Genomic DNA, 12,783 nt, shown 5'->3' with positions numbered 1-12,783 from the left:
GTCGATGTCGCCGTCGCCGTCGCCGTGCACTTTCAGCGTTAACACCATAAGTGGAAGACAGTTTTACTTTTTGGCTTTATATTTACAGAGCAGATGAATATTCATAAAACGCAGGTCAAGTTCGAAAATCAGCATGATCGGGCCATTATTGTAGAATTTATGCTGTTTTTTCACTTTTCAGCATATATGCAACACTGTTAACACATTTCAAAGAAAACCAATAGGCCTGTTGTCATGAAACTCACAGGAGTAATCAATCTTACTAAAATGCAGGTCAAGTTCGAAAATCAGCATGATCGGGCCACCATTTTAGTAGTTATGCTGTTTTTTCAATTTTCAGCATATATGCAACACTGTTAACACATTTCAAAGAAAACTGATAGGCCTGTTGTCATGAAACTCACAGGAGTAATCAATCTTACTAAAACGCAGGTCAAGTTTGAAAATCGGCATGATCGGGCCACCATTTTAGTAGTTATGCTGTTTTTTCACTTTTCAGCATATATGCAACACTGTTAACACATTTCAAAGAAAACTGATAGGCCTGTTGTCATGAAACTCACAGGAGTAATCAATCTTACTAAAACGCAGGTCAAGTTCGAAAATCAGCATAATCGGGCCATTATTTTATAAGTTATGCTGTTTTTTCACATTTCTTCAGATTCAATTCTTAGGCATGTTAACAGTCTCATTATTTAATTAATAAGATACGTAAAAGTGTTTGTTTGACATTTCCTGCATCTTTACAACAATGTTAGTTGATTATGTAAAAATGATGGTAAACTTGTTATCGTGTATTGTGTAATAAAGTGTCAAAAATGGAAATAAACTCATATTGCAGTTTGTAAGATTCAATCATTCATTATGTTCAGAAACTCAGAATGGAGGAAATTGGACATTTGACACTGTTCTATTGATATTTTTCACATCTCATCAACTTTCTTAGTTGATCATATAAAAATGGCAGTAAACTGTTAATTTTGTTTTATGTTAAAAAAGTGTTAAAAATGGAAATAAACGCATTTCATAACAGTACTGTCTTGTTTCACATTTCCTCAGATTCAATTCTTAGGCATGTTAACAGTCTCATTATTTAACTAATAAGATACGTAAAAGTCTTTGTTTAACATTTCCTGCATCTTTACAACATTGTTAGTTGATTATGTAAAAATGATGGTAAGCTTGTTATCATGTATTGTATAATAGTTTCAAAAATGGAAATAAACTCTTATCATTGCAGTTTGTCAGATTCATTCATTCATTCACTATGTTTAGAAACTCAGAATGGAGGAAATTGGACATGAAACACTGTTCTATTGATATTTTTCCCATCTCATCAATTTTCTTAGTTGATCATATAAAAATGGCAGTAAAGTGTTAATTTTGTTATATGTTAAAAAATTGTTAAAAATGGAAAAAAATGCATTTCAGGACAGTACTGTCTTGTCTACATTTTGGCATTTTCAATTTGTGACTTTGAAGTTCCATGGGCCTGAAGACCTTTGCTAGTCACATTTTCTGAATATCCATGATACTAATATTTTATTATTAAAAATTGATGGTTATTATCCTGTTAAACATTATGTAATATTGCATCAAAATTTGAAGAAACCCCTATTTTGGACACTGCTCCCTTGATGACCATTTAAGGAAAACTATGTCACTTACTGTTCTCAAACTTACAGGAAAGAAACATGGGACTAAAATACAGTTTCATTAGGCAGTGCAGTCTATTTGGTAAATTTTTCTTTCAGTTAATCAGTTTTTTGTGAAAATTTAATTTTTCACATATTGGCAATTTCAAGGTGTGACTTAGAACCACCTTGGGCTTGAAGACCCATGCTAGTCACATTTTCTGAAAATCCAATTTTATTATTAAAAACTGATGGTCTTTATGCTGTTAAGCATTATGAAATATTGCATCAAAATAGAAGAAAACACAATTTTGGGTATTGCTGCCATGATGACCATCATGGGAAAACCATATTTCTTATGATTGTCAAACTTTTAAAAAAGAAACACAGGACTAAAATGCAGCTCGAGTTGGAAAAGCAGTCTAATTGACTTCTTTTTCTGGAAGTTTTACATTTTCAAAGTGTGAACTTGAACTCCCATGGGCCTGAAGCCTTATGCTTGTTACACATTTTACTTACATTGGTATTACCTGTTGAGCATAATTAAAATTTGTTGTTGTTTAACATAATGTACTTTTACATCAGAATTGACAGTAGCCTATTTTGTTATTTCCTGCTTTTTGTCTGTACATTTGACAGCTTTGCTGCCTTGTAAATAATATAAGCCAATGTCGACACCCTGAAACATGTTATCTGTATTAAACATTCATTTCAAAATAATCATGTGAAAATGCTTGAAGTTGTAAATAATAAATAACGCACGTTTATTTACATACATATAGTGCATAAATCTGTTCCTTCCAATGCTGTTTCAACTCGTAATTCTGTTCTCATATTCATAATACGTATAATTCCTTAAAACGACACACACAAGAAAACACGTAAACATAATATATTTTAATTGTGACTTGCTGTTAAGTACATGTATGTTTATCCCTATTTTCTTCATTTCTTCTATTTCCTTGAGCTTAAAAGGGTCATACGTCTACGTCATCATTTTGTGAATGGGAATACAGCGCACCAAGTAGTATGAAAAATAACTAGTTTTCACACGAAGCCCTCTATTGGCAAAATCCCCTAGCCCATCTTAGAATATTACTTCCGACTTTATACGGCAGTGAACGGGGTTAAAATATGAATTCGGAGTGAGGTTTACGAATTCGGAGTGAGCTTTTTCAATTCGGAGTGAGGTTTACCAATTTGGAGTGGGGTTTACGAATTCGGAGTGAGGTTTACGAATTCGGAGTGAGCTTTTTCAATTCGGAGTGAGGTTTACGAATTCGGAGTGGGGTTTACGAATTCGGAGTGAGGTTTGCGAATTCGGAGTGAGCTTTTTCAATTCGGAGTGAGGTTTACAAATTGGGAGTGGGGTTTACGAATTCGGAGTGGGGTTTAAGAATTGAGAGTGAAGTTTAAGTATTCGGTGTGAGGTTTAGAATTGGGAGTGTCGTTTGGAATTTGGAGTGCACTTGTGGGCCACCGTACAAAGGTCTGGGTATGTTAGTGTATTTTTAGCATGTGTTCTTGTTAGTATTTAGCACTGGTACTCCCATGCCTCAGGAGTTGAATTTATATGATGTCATTTGAACCAGTTGTGGCATATGGACACTCCTTAAGAGCTTAGTATAGCTTCACGTTAGCAGCAGCCTTTGTATAGCTAGGTTCTCTCCCACTCTCCTATGGTGCCATCACTCCTAAATAAGCAAACAAAGCAAGGAGAATCCAACGTTTTACCAATATGGTAGGATGGTTGCTAATTGTCTGTGGTCAACAAACTCTCAGCTATTTCTTTTCTTTTTTTTCCCTTTCTTTTATTGCTTGTCCTTAGACTACTCCTTTACCCCAGCATTTCTTCCAAGTTTAGCCTTTTTGGCATCTCCGTTGTGTTATTATGATGACCCAGGCGCGTGTAACCAATCTCCAAGCAGACGCCCCGCGTGTACCTGGTCTCTGCAAAAGCAGAGCCCCGCGTGTACCTGGTCTCTGCAAAAGCGTGCAGCCAATGCTGGAGCAGACTGTGACAGCTGGAGGTGATTTCAGTGTGCCTGGTTATCATTTTACCTCACTTTCACAAATTACGCCTCCTGTTTGGCGGGCTGTCAGCAAAGGGGAGTGCAAGCAGGCTGCAGGGAACCAATGAACTAGTGTGTTTGCTTGAACTGGGACTTCGGTGGCTAATTCATTTTCGGGGTAATTCAGCTGTTCTTTACATCTGTGTTTTTTATCTGTTTTTGTTGGCATAAAAAAAAGAGAAAACAAAGCTTTTGTCAAAAACTGAATCTTGGAAAAAATTAGGGTATTGTTAGTGGATTACTATTTGGTATTATTTTTTTACCTCATTTTTGTAAGATTATGATTTATAGAATGTAGGTAACAGTGCTTTTATGGATGTTCATTAATTAACTTCAATAAGTTCAATCAAGTTTTTGATTTTCAGGGTTAGCTTAGAAAGGGTTATACATACTCATATCTTTTTATTGTGGATTCTTGAGATTATTATACTGTGTCAACCTTTTTACTTTTGACTAAGCTGCATATATATAACTGATGATCAGCCTTTCATTCATTTTTTATTTGTTCTTTCGCTCTTCACCTGCTGCTTTCCATTCACTCTTGTCTATCTGTTTCTGTCCAAATTGTCTGCCTAGATGATATAAAATGCAGGTGTATTTGGAACATCTTGCATCTTTGCCCAGTGATTCATGGAACAATACTTTAAACCTTGTGCTGTGCATGCAGGAATGATTGCCTGCCAGATAATTGGGAGCTAATTACATAAATTAATTTGCATTGATTTTGTAACACACAATGCAGAATTTTGCAATTCTCAATTGCATTGTTGAATCCTCGATTGCATTGTTGAATCCTGACGCTAGTCAAATTTAATTTTTTTGCTTAAAATGAAACAGTCTTGTTGTTATTTTAGCTTTGGCATGATGCATCACTTCCATTAGTTTTCTTTTCCAAGGCCAACAAAGATTTCAGTGAGTATTACCCTCGTGAATGGAAGCAAAAAAATAAATGGTTCTAAAGGTTTCAAATCATGTATCACCTTCATCCCTCAACCCCTTAGTCACAATAGACTTTCCTGTTGAACCTTCCAAATATGGAGAAAATCTTTTTGTAGGCATCTGGAGTGCATCAGAATCTGGGGGCTCTGTTTACCAAGCTATACTTAGATTTTACTACAGCGGGCACCCACTTTACTACACATTGATGGTAGCTGCTGACAAGTGAAAGAGGTAAGTTTGAATGTTTATTCTTAGTGGGTAAATCTATTGTGCTTATGAATTGCCATTATTTAAGTTAAAATTAATACAGCTTTTTAAGTCTTGATTTTTTTTTTTTTTTACGTTAAAATGAAATGGGAAAATTTTTGCAGTTTTGGTGTATGTGAAGTTGAGAGCATTTTAGAAAACTGCTAATGTTGACTTACAGGTAGATTGAATAGATGGTTATGTATCAGATGTGCCTTACTCTGTCTATCTGTGTATTTTGGTATATTGAGAGAGAGAGAGAAGAAGAAGAAAGTCACAGTGGGTTTCTGTTGATCAGAATGAGGACAGCATGATTCACTTCCCTGTAAAAGAGGAGTGGAGTTGACTCAGAAATCTCATATGTGCAAGAAGAAAGCTTGTAACAGTGTTGTACCAAGTGTTTCCTTCAATTAATAGAGTTCTTTGGTTTTTTCTATCTTCAGGAAGTGTTCATATTCTCAGAAGATATTTGAAGTTTGAATGCCGTTTGATTTTAGACTCCTTATACCATTTGTATGAAATTAATTTTTCTACAAAATCATCTGTGAAGTACAATTATTGGAATAACAATTTTTTTCACGTAACCTAGAAATTTGGAATATTCTAACTTAACTTTCTGATGTACACTTATTTGATTCTAATAATTTATCTTTATACATTCTGTACACAGAGCTTCATGGGAATTTCAGTATAGCAATGTTATTGATGCCTGATCCTCATTGATAAAGAGAGCTTCTGATTAATATCTCTCTGTTAAGACATGTTTACCAGAGTAAAGTTTACATTAATCAAGCTATCACCAGGCCTACGATACCCTGATGTGCCAGGCACAGCTGTAGACCTGTCTATGTGATGTGCTATGCTGTAATACCTGTCTTCACTGGCATTGGCATCTTTATGTAATACACATAGTCTGCATATACATAGGAAGACTGATACCCTGTGTTTCATAGTTTGATTTGAAACTTGTTACTAGAGATTGACAAGCTTGTATTTGTACATGACAGATAGCTCTGGTGAATGATATATGGTGTTTAATTGTCCTTATGTAAAAGATGTATGTAATACACTGGCTATTGGTCTTTGTGTATAAACAGAAATGTGATAGATGTTGCCCATCACTGAATCTGTCTCATTCAGTTCTGGCATAAAATAAAGCAAGTGATGCAAAACTTTTGAAATAACTCTAAACTGTTCTTCATCAGGGCAGTCTGACAGACTTGGCCTTTTGCCAACTCTAGCTCTGCCAGGTAATTGAAGTGTATCATGGGTGAATTTATGGGGCGACTTGACTTCCAGTGAATTATTTTTCAGAATAAGTGAGTTCAGTTTTTGATTAGAGTGTTGTTCTTTAAGGGGACCTTTAAGGAAGCCATAAAATAGACGTAATCCTAGGCAACCCAGGGTGATCAGCTGGAGGCTGGCTGGGTTGATATTCTAAGGAGGCTATAAAATATATGGAGTCTAAGGTATATTGTTTAAAATGATTAAAGTTAGTGATTTATTGGGAAAAAATGAATTTCAAGATTTAAGTGAACAAGTAATCCTCATGGGTAATGTCAGTTTTAACCCAAGGACAGATGAGGTTTCCGGGTACAAAGTTTTAGGAAGAAAAATGAAGATAATTATATATTTTTCAAAAATTCATTAAAAACAATCCTGTCAAATGTTGCAGATATCAAATAGTTTTTTTTATTTTTAGATTTTTTAAAATTTTGTGGATGATAACAGTGGTATTGAGATGAGGTAAGTGACTTATTTTTGGTTCAGTTGCCTTAAAACCTTTCCTTTTCAACACAGCAGAACCATATCAGTCTTTTACAGTAAAATCCAGTTATTATAAGATCTAAAATAAACCTGAATTTCAAAGAATTGATTACAATGCGAGATTTCATTTTTGAAAAAGAAAAAAAAAAACGCTTTTTGTCCTTGTACCTTTGTAAATTATGGGCTGGGCTAGCATGTTTTAGTTACAAGCTTTAACAGCAAACAGTATTTTAATACACACAAAGTTAAAAAGGCGTTCAAGCTTCTCTATATACTGTGGCCTGATTCTGTCCAGATCCCTGGTTGTATTCCTTAACGTCCCCTGGCTTTAACTGTGTTATCTAAAATTTGTCACCCTGAATCTCATAGCCTGTCCTCCCTCAGAGACTTGAGGTCTCCTTGTAGACTTAACCAGTGATGTGGCAGGGTGTTTGGTGGGCAAACTTGTCTCCAGAGTCAATAAAAGGAAAAAAAAAAACAATTGAATAGGAAAGTGGGCTCTAAAATTCTGGTGATGCTTCAGGATGATTAAAGACTAAAGATGTATCCCACCCAAAGGGTCTCCTAAGTTAATTCATACATGTGCTGGCTTTGATTTGTACATTAATTCAGAAGGAAAAAATAATAAGAAATCATTTTGTACACTATTATATAAAATTCTGCAAAAGTTTTTGTCCAGAACTGCATAAATGTAATGGTACATATACGTGGGATATTTTTAATTTTCCAACAAAGGACACAAGCCAATGCTACATGATATAGAAGGCAGTTGGGTTAAGGTTGTGAAACTCAGGGTGAAAGGAGCGAGAAAGAAAATATCACAAAAAAATTCATAGTGAGTATATATCACAGAGAGTTCATTGACACAATTAAGATTCAAGAATCTCATCAATCAGCAGAGCATAGGTGGCATTTAAATTACTTACCAAAATAATTTGTATTGGTAGATGTAATGGATTATAGAATAGATTTGTAATATATTTGCCATCTGTAGGCAGAGTTGTGCTTGTCCCTGATATATGAAGCCAGGTAGATTGATATGTGAAGTATGAGTAGTGCCCTGGAAGAGGCCTGTAGGGCCAGGGTACTCTGAAGGAAGCCTGTCAGGTGTTGACAGCCAGTAAAGGTTTTCATTCAGGTATCTATTTCTTAGTGCTCTGGAAAATTTAATTCTTGAAAATTGCAGATTAAATGGTGCTTCAACCTTTGAAGCAGTAAGGTAAGGAGGGCTTTTATTTTAAATCCCATTTCGGTTTTAAATCTTGTCTATCTGTTCTGTTTCATGTGGGTAAGTTTTAAGGTCTTGGTCCATTTTTTCTGGCCTGTTTCTATTTTAGCATGTCACAAATTAAGTGATCCACTAGATAAAAACCAATTTGAGGTTATTGTGGGAAAGTATCATTTGGCTGTAGAAGTATCAGCATCAGCTAGATTATCTGGGTGAGGGGGCACCACAGAGACAAATCTAATTTACTAAAGAGAGACTGTAATTATTTTTTCAATTAATTCAAAAGGTGACTGGTTAGCCTGTACTCCATATCACATAGAAGTACACTGGGAAGGAAACCAAGGACTGTTGAGGCTAGCTGAAGTGTCACTTGTGGTTAGTAAGATATGATTTAAAAAGTGGATAACAGATGCTGATTAAACCAAACTGAGCTGTGGCTTTCTTGTAAATTAGGAAGAAACAGTTGTGAGACAAATATAAAAGCCTGCCAAAAGGTTAGCCACAGGGAGACCAATAGGAGCCTATTTGATCTATGTCACTGACTGTGTGTGTGTACATGCATATGTGTGTGTACTTACGCATGTGTGCGCGCGCCTGTATTTGTGTGTGTATGGAAGGGGGTGAAACAGACGTCACATATATATGTATACAGTATGTTTGATTGAAGTTTCAAACTAAAAAAAACTAAAGAAAGAAAGAAAAAGTATCAATTCCACAGGGTAAAATTGAAAAAAAAATGGCAGGAAATAAAATTTAAACAAAACGTATCACAAGTAAAGACCAGAAAGTGTAACACCTAAACATTAATGCACCCAAGGACAAGGTTCAACATGCATGTTCCTCTTTTTTTAAATAGGTGACGTAAACTTCCAATTTCTAGTTGGGCAACAGACCAGTCAGTACTCCCTGGCCAATAAAAGTCAATATTTGTTTTTCATTTGAGACAAGTTGGCAACTGCTGGTCAGGTGGCAGTCATACTGCGAACTTGAGGCCAGTCCGACTTCAAAACACGCCCTCCTGCAGTTAAATGGAAGCTGCTGATTTCTGACAAAACAATGAAATTAGCCAAGATCAACTCATTATTTCTTTCCATTGATTGTCATGGATTTTGGAAGAGTTGTGCTGCATGCAAATTTTGCCAAAAAAAAAAAAAAAAAAAAAAAAAAAAAAAAGGAACTGGATGTCGTTTTTCAACTGGTGCTGCCTGATTGACAAGACCAGATAATTGCCTGTCAATTGTTTTTTTTTTACATTGCGGTAAAATCCAATTTAGCACCAACTTGCACTTGTACTTTTGAAGTTTTTTTACCCTGGACTGGCCAGATCCAACTTTTGACTCTTACAAAATGAATTATGTCGGGTGGTCACTGAAGAAAAAGGACATATTTTGAGATTCCAAACACTTTGGGTATCACACCCAACAGTTTGTTTTGCCATTGTCAAAATAACCTTGGTCTGTGTTATGGTTGGGTGCACCACATTGCCACTCCCGAGTTTACTGGTGGCTTGCAAAGTTTATGGCAGTTGTTGGAGATGGTGTTTGGGTTGGAGACAAAACCTCCTTGGTGTTGCCTACTTTAAAGCCAAGACCCAAGAAACCCTTGTAAAAGTGGTAATGAAAAAACAGCAACAGTTGTTGGTGGTGAAGTTTATGTTTAAAATAACTATCTTAAACTTACTTGGTAACTAAAACTCAAGCTTGAAGTATTGTAATGTTCAAATTGGCTGATATAGTTGACGATTCTGTACAGATGGCTGTCTATAGAGACTACTAGCTTCATTCAGCAGATTTAGCAGTAACAGTTTCATTTTGGCTTCTAACTTAAAATTCTTGATGGTAATTTCTTTTAACTTTTCATTCTGCCTTGATAAAAATTTATTTATCGATAACCAATTTGAATTAATATTTACCAGTAAACAGCATATTAAGACAGTGGAAGATCTTATACATAGAATTTTCAAGTGGTTTAAATTTTTCCCTGTGCAGCCACCCACATTTGCCTATCCTAAGGCAACTTGATACTTTGTATCTGTGAAGAGATGAGGGGGTCTCTAAATATGTGTTAAATGAGAGGGAATGGCATATTCCTATCAAACAGAAGTTGTGAATAACTCGTATGGTATTTTTAATTACTTACCTACTTATACACAGAAAAAAAAATAAAGAGTTGCGAAATAAAGGGACAAACAAAAGCCAGTTCCAGAAACTGTGTATTTAGGGAAAAAACAGTTGAAGAAAAGATGTTGGAAATTTGAGAATGTGTTTATTGAATTGAAGTAAAACAATGTGACATTAAATTTCATTTATATTGGCAATTGTTGCTATGGCATTACCTTGGCAACTATAAATGTCTAGACTACTGATTAAGAACGTTTTCTGTTGTGAGTTCAGCTGTTCTTATTTCAAGAGCTCACTTCTGGTGTTTATTTTACAGTTGGACTGGTGATTAGTTACTTAAATCACAAAACTGATTTAAAAAAAAAAAAAAAAGGACGTAAAAAAGTAGGAAATAACCATCACAGAAATTGAAATGCAACCAGTATATTTATGACAATAGTGTTGCTGTAAAGTACCTTGAAATTTATCTTAAAATTTCAAATTAATTTTTTTATAAGGATTTTTTTTCTTAGATGATAAGTAAATTGCTTCTTGCTTATTACAGTAATGGTAAACAGGACCATGATTATTAATCCAGGAAAGAGCCAACAAATGCAGGTGGGAATGATACATGTAGCCTACCTGTTGCTTTCCATAGAAATAAGATTCAGACTTTGATATTGTATAAGAAATCATCCTTCTTCAGTAAGGAAAAACCTAGTCAAGATGTTGCACTGAAAAAATGTGCAAATTGTGTCATCCCAGCAATCAGTGGTGAATCTGGTAGCCAGGTGGCTCTTTTCATGTTCACAAATAGCCAAGTGTAGGAGGGTTTCCTCCTGTTCAGGAGCAACAAGTTTGGGGTGTGCCAATGTTCCAGCTCATGGACAGTGTACTTATACGTTTTGACATTCCTTTGAGAGTGATTTTTTTTATCAGGGATAGTTTCCAGTAGATATCACAATAGCCATCACGTTCTGAAGTTAAGGGTTGGTTAAGAGTGGTGTTACTTTGTGACAAGAACTGTCCCAACTCTGAGTATGAGCAATGGAAATTCTCTGGTACTTTACCAACTGGCAGCCGCATGTGTATTGCACTCAGATATAAATGTACCTGAGGCAGCTCTTGTTAAAATACGGCATGGGATTTATTAATCGCCTACACAAACCCAATTTAAACCAGTACAGCACTTGGCAGGCCACCAACAGGTGAGAGTGATTTACCTGCCTGTACTGAGGCACTTCCAAATGTCATTTAAGTGGCTGGCTGTTTGTTATAACAACTTTTTCCAGTTTTCCTAAGTGGCCCGTTTTTTTCATGTCCATGGATGAAATGAAGTTTGGCAAATTACTGTAGTTGCTGGAGGTTAGCCATATCACAGATTAGCTGCTCAGAGCTTGTTGTTTTTCATCCCATTACAGACATCTTGTGCTTATTTGATTAAGACATAGGAAGGTGTTTGTGTTATGTGCTGCCAAAAGATTTTCTTGCATGGTCCGAACTAGCAAGAAACCATGTTTAATATATTTGATAAATGAGTTGATTTTATTGAAAAAGAAAAGGCTAGCAGGTAAGAGTAGCTTTTTATTTCCTTTTTATGTTCCCTTATGTTTTACTATAACCTACAAGTATGATCTATGCTTAACAGACTTACTAGTCTTTCTAATTGTTTTGAAGCAGTAAAAGTAAGCTTATATTTACCTTTTTATTTCATTTTTGGTGTAAATGTGTTGAGAGATCTGTAATTTTTCAAATGAATATTCAATAAATCGGCCTTTACCCATGTTTGGAGAAACTCTTCATGTCACACATTTAACAGTCATTCTGGAAATAAGAAGTGACTGATGTTTGACAGGGTTCTTCCACTTTTCAAGTGACTCTTAAGTGTCTTGACAAAGCGTGTCAGTTACTGAGACAGCTGGGACCAAGTCTCAATGAGTATTTTGTAGTTAGACCATTGCTCTAAGGCTCTTAACAGAGGCCATGTGATGGCCATAAAGAAAAGTCCAGTTGTGTTCATATTTCCTGATGTTTTTTTCCACTTTTTTACAGCCACCTCCTTAGATTTCCTTAAATGTCTTTGAAATGCCTGCTGCTTAAAGACAAAGACACCTTAAAGCAGGAAACAGGCAATGAAGTACAACTCCTTGGACAACCATTTCCAAATGTGCTTCAATTCAGCCAGCTGAAAATGATAGATGATCGCCATATTCAATTACGGTCACAAAATTTTAAAGGCTAAGGATATAAAAAGAAAGATTGAAAGATTTTGATATGAGGGGTATTAAGCAGTATTGAAAATGCTTGTTGGTAGAGTTATAGATCAGGTACTTAAAGATATATTAATAACTTAAAAATGGGCTTTAAAAGAAACCAGAAAGCAAAGTAAGAAAGAAGTTACAAGTAGGCTAGTCATTCAGTGGAAGTGTGAACTCCCTGTCATTTGTACTAAAGCATATTTAATGGTGCGAACGAATATCCTTTCAAATGATATTGAATATGGATATTATGTTCAACAAAAAAGAAATATTAATTTCCAGGTGAAGTTGGTCAGGTGAAGTGGTTAGATTTCCAGGAATTGGAGCATTTCACAACCAAGAGCAATCACACCTAACACAATGAGTCACAACTGCTATGCATGGTACAGAAGGTATCTGAAAAGACAACACTGAGACAAACATGACCTTGCATCTCTGTGCAACAGATATTTTGTAAACATTAAATTGTAATTTAGAGAACAGTGTTTTCAAATGTTTATTTAAGTCAACATTTCACACCTTATAAAGTTTTAAGAGTTA

At 35.3% G+C, this 12,783-nt stretch overlaps 1 protein-coding gene and 1 long non-coding RNA gene across 3 annotated transcripts in view; one reads left to right on the top strand and one right to left on the bottom strand.

Moving 5' to 3' along the window:
• Window positions 1-12,783, top strand: part of LOC106176529 (semaphorin-1A) — a 52,481-nt gene that overhangs the window by 1,886 nt on the left and 37,812 nt on the right. The window contains exon 2 of one of the 2 annotated variants that reach the window (XM_087002589.1): window positions 4,762-4,876. The exons of the other annotated variant lie outside the window; for it this stretch is intronic. The gene's annotated coding sequence lies outside the window, so the exon portion shown is untranslated. The remainder of the gene's footprint in view (window positions 1-4,761; window positions 4,877-12,783) is intronic. 2 annotated transcript variants of the gene reach the window in all.
• Window positions 2,517-10,766, bottom strand: LOC147763867 (uncharacterized). Its single transcript, XR_015332196.1, has 3 exons — window positions 10,628-10,766; window positions 3,611-3,859; window positions 2,517-3,577 (listed from the first exon to the last, which is right to left on the bottom strand). It is a non-coding gene; the product is annotated as an uncharacterized LOC147763867 (long non-coding RNA).

This window comes from Lingula anatina, chromosome 1, assembly GCF_051362555.1.
Source record: "Lingula anatina isolate TDL-2025a chromosome 1, LinAna3.0, whole genome shotgun sequence".
NCBI lineage: Eukaryota > Metazoa > Brachiopoda > Lingulata > Lingulida > Lingulidae > Lingula > Lingula anatina.
Note: the sequence above shows the minus strand (reverse complement) of the source record. Positions and strands in the feature narration are given on the sequence as shown.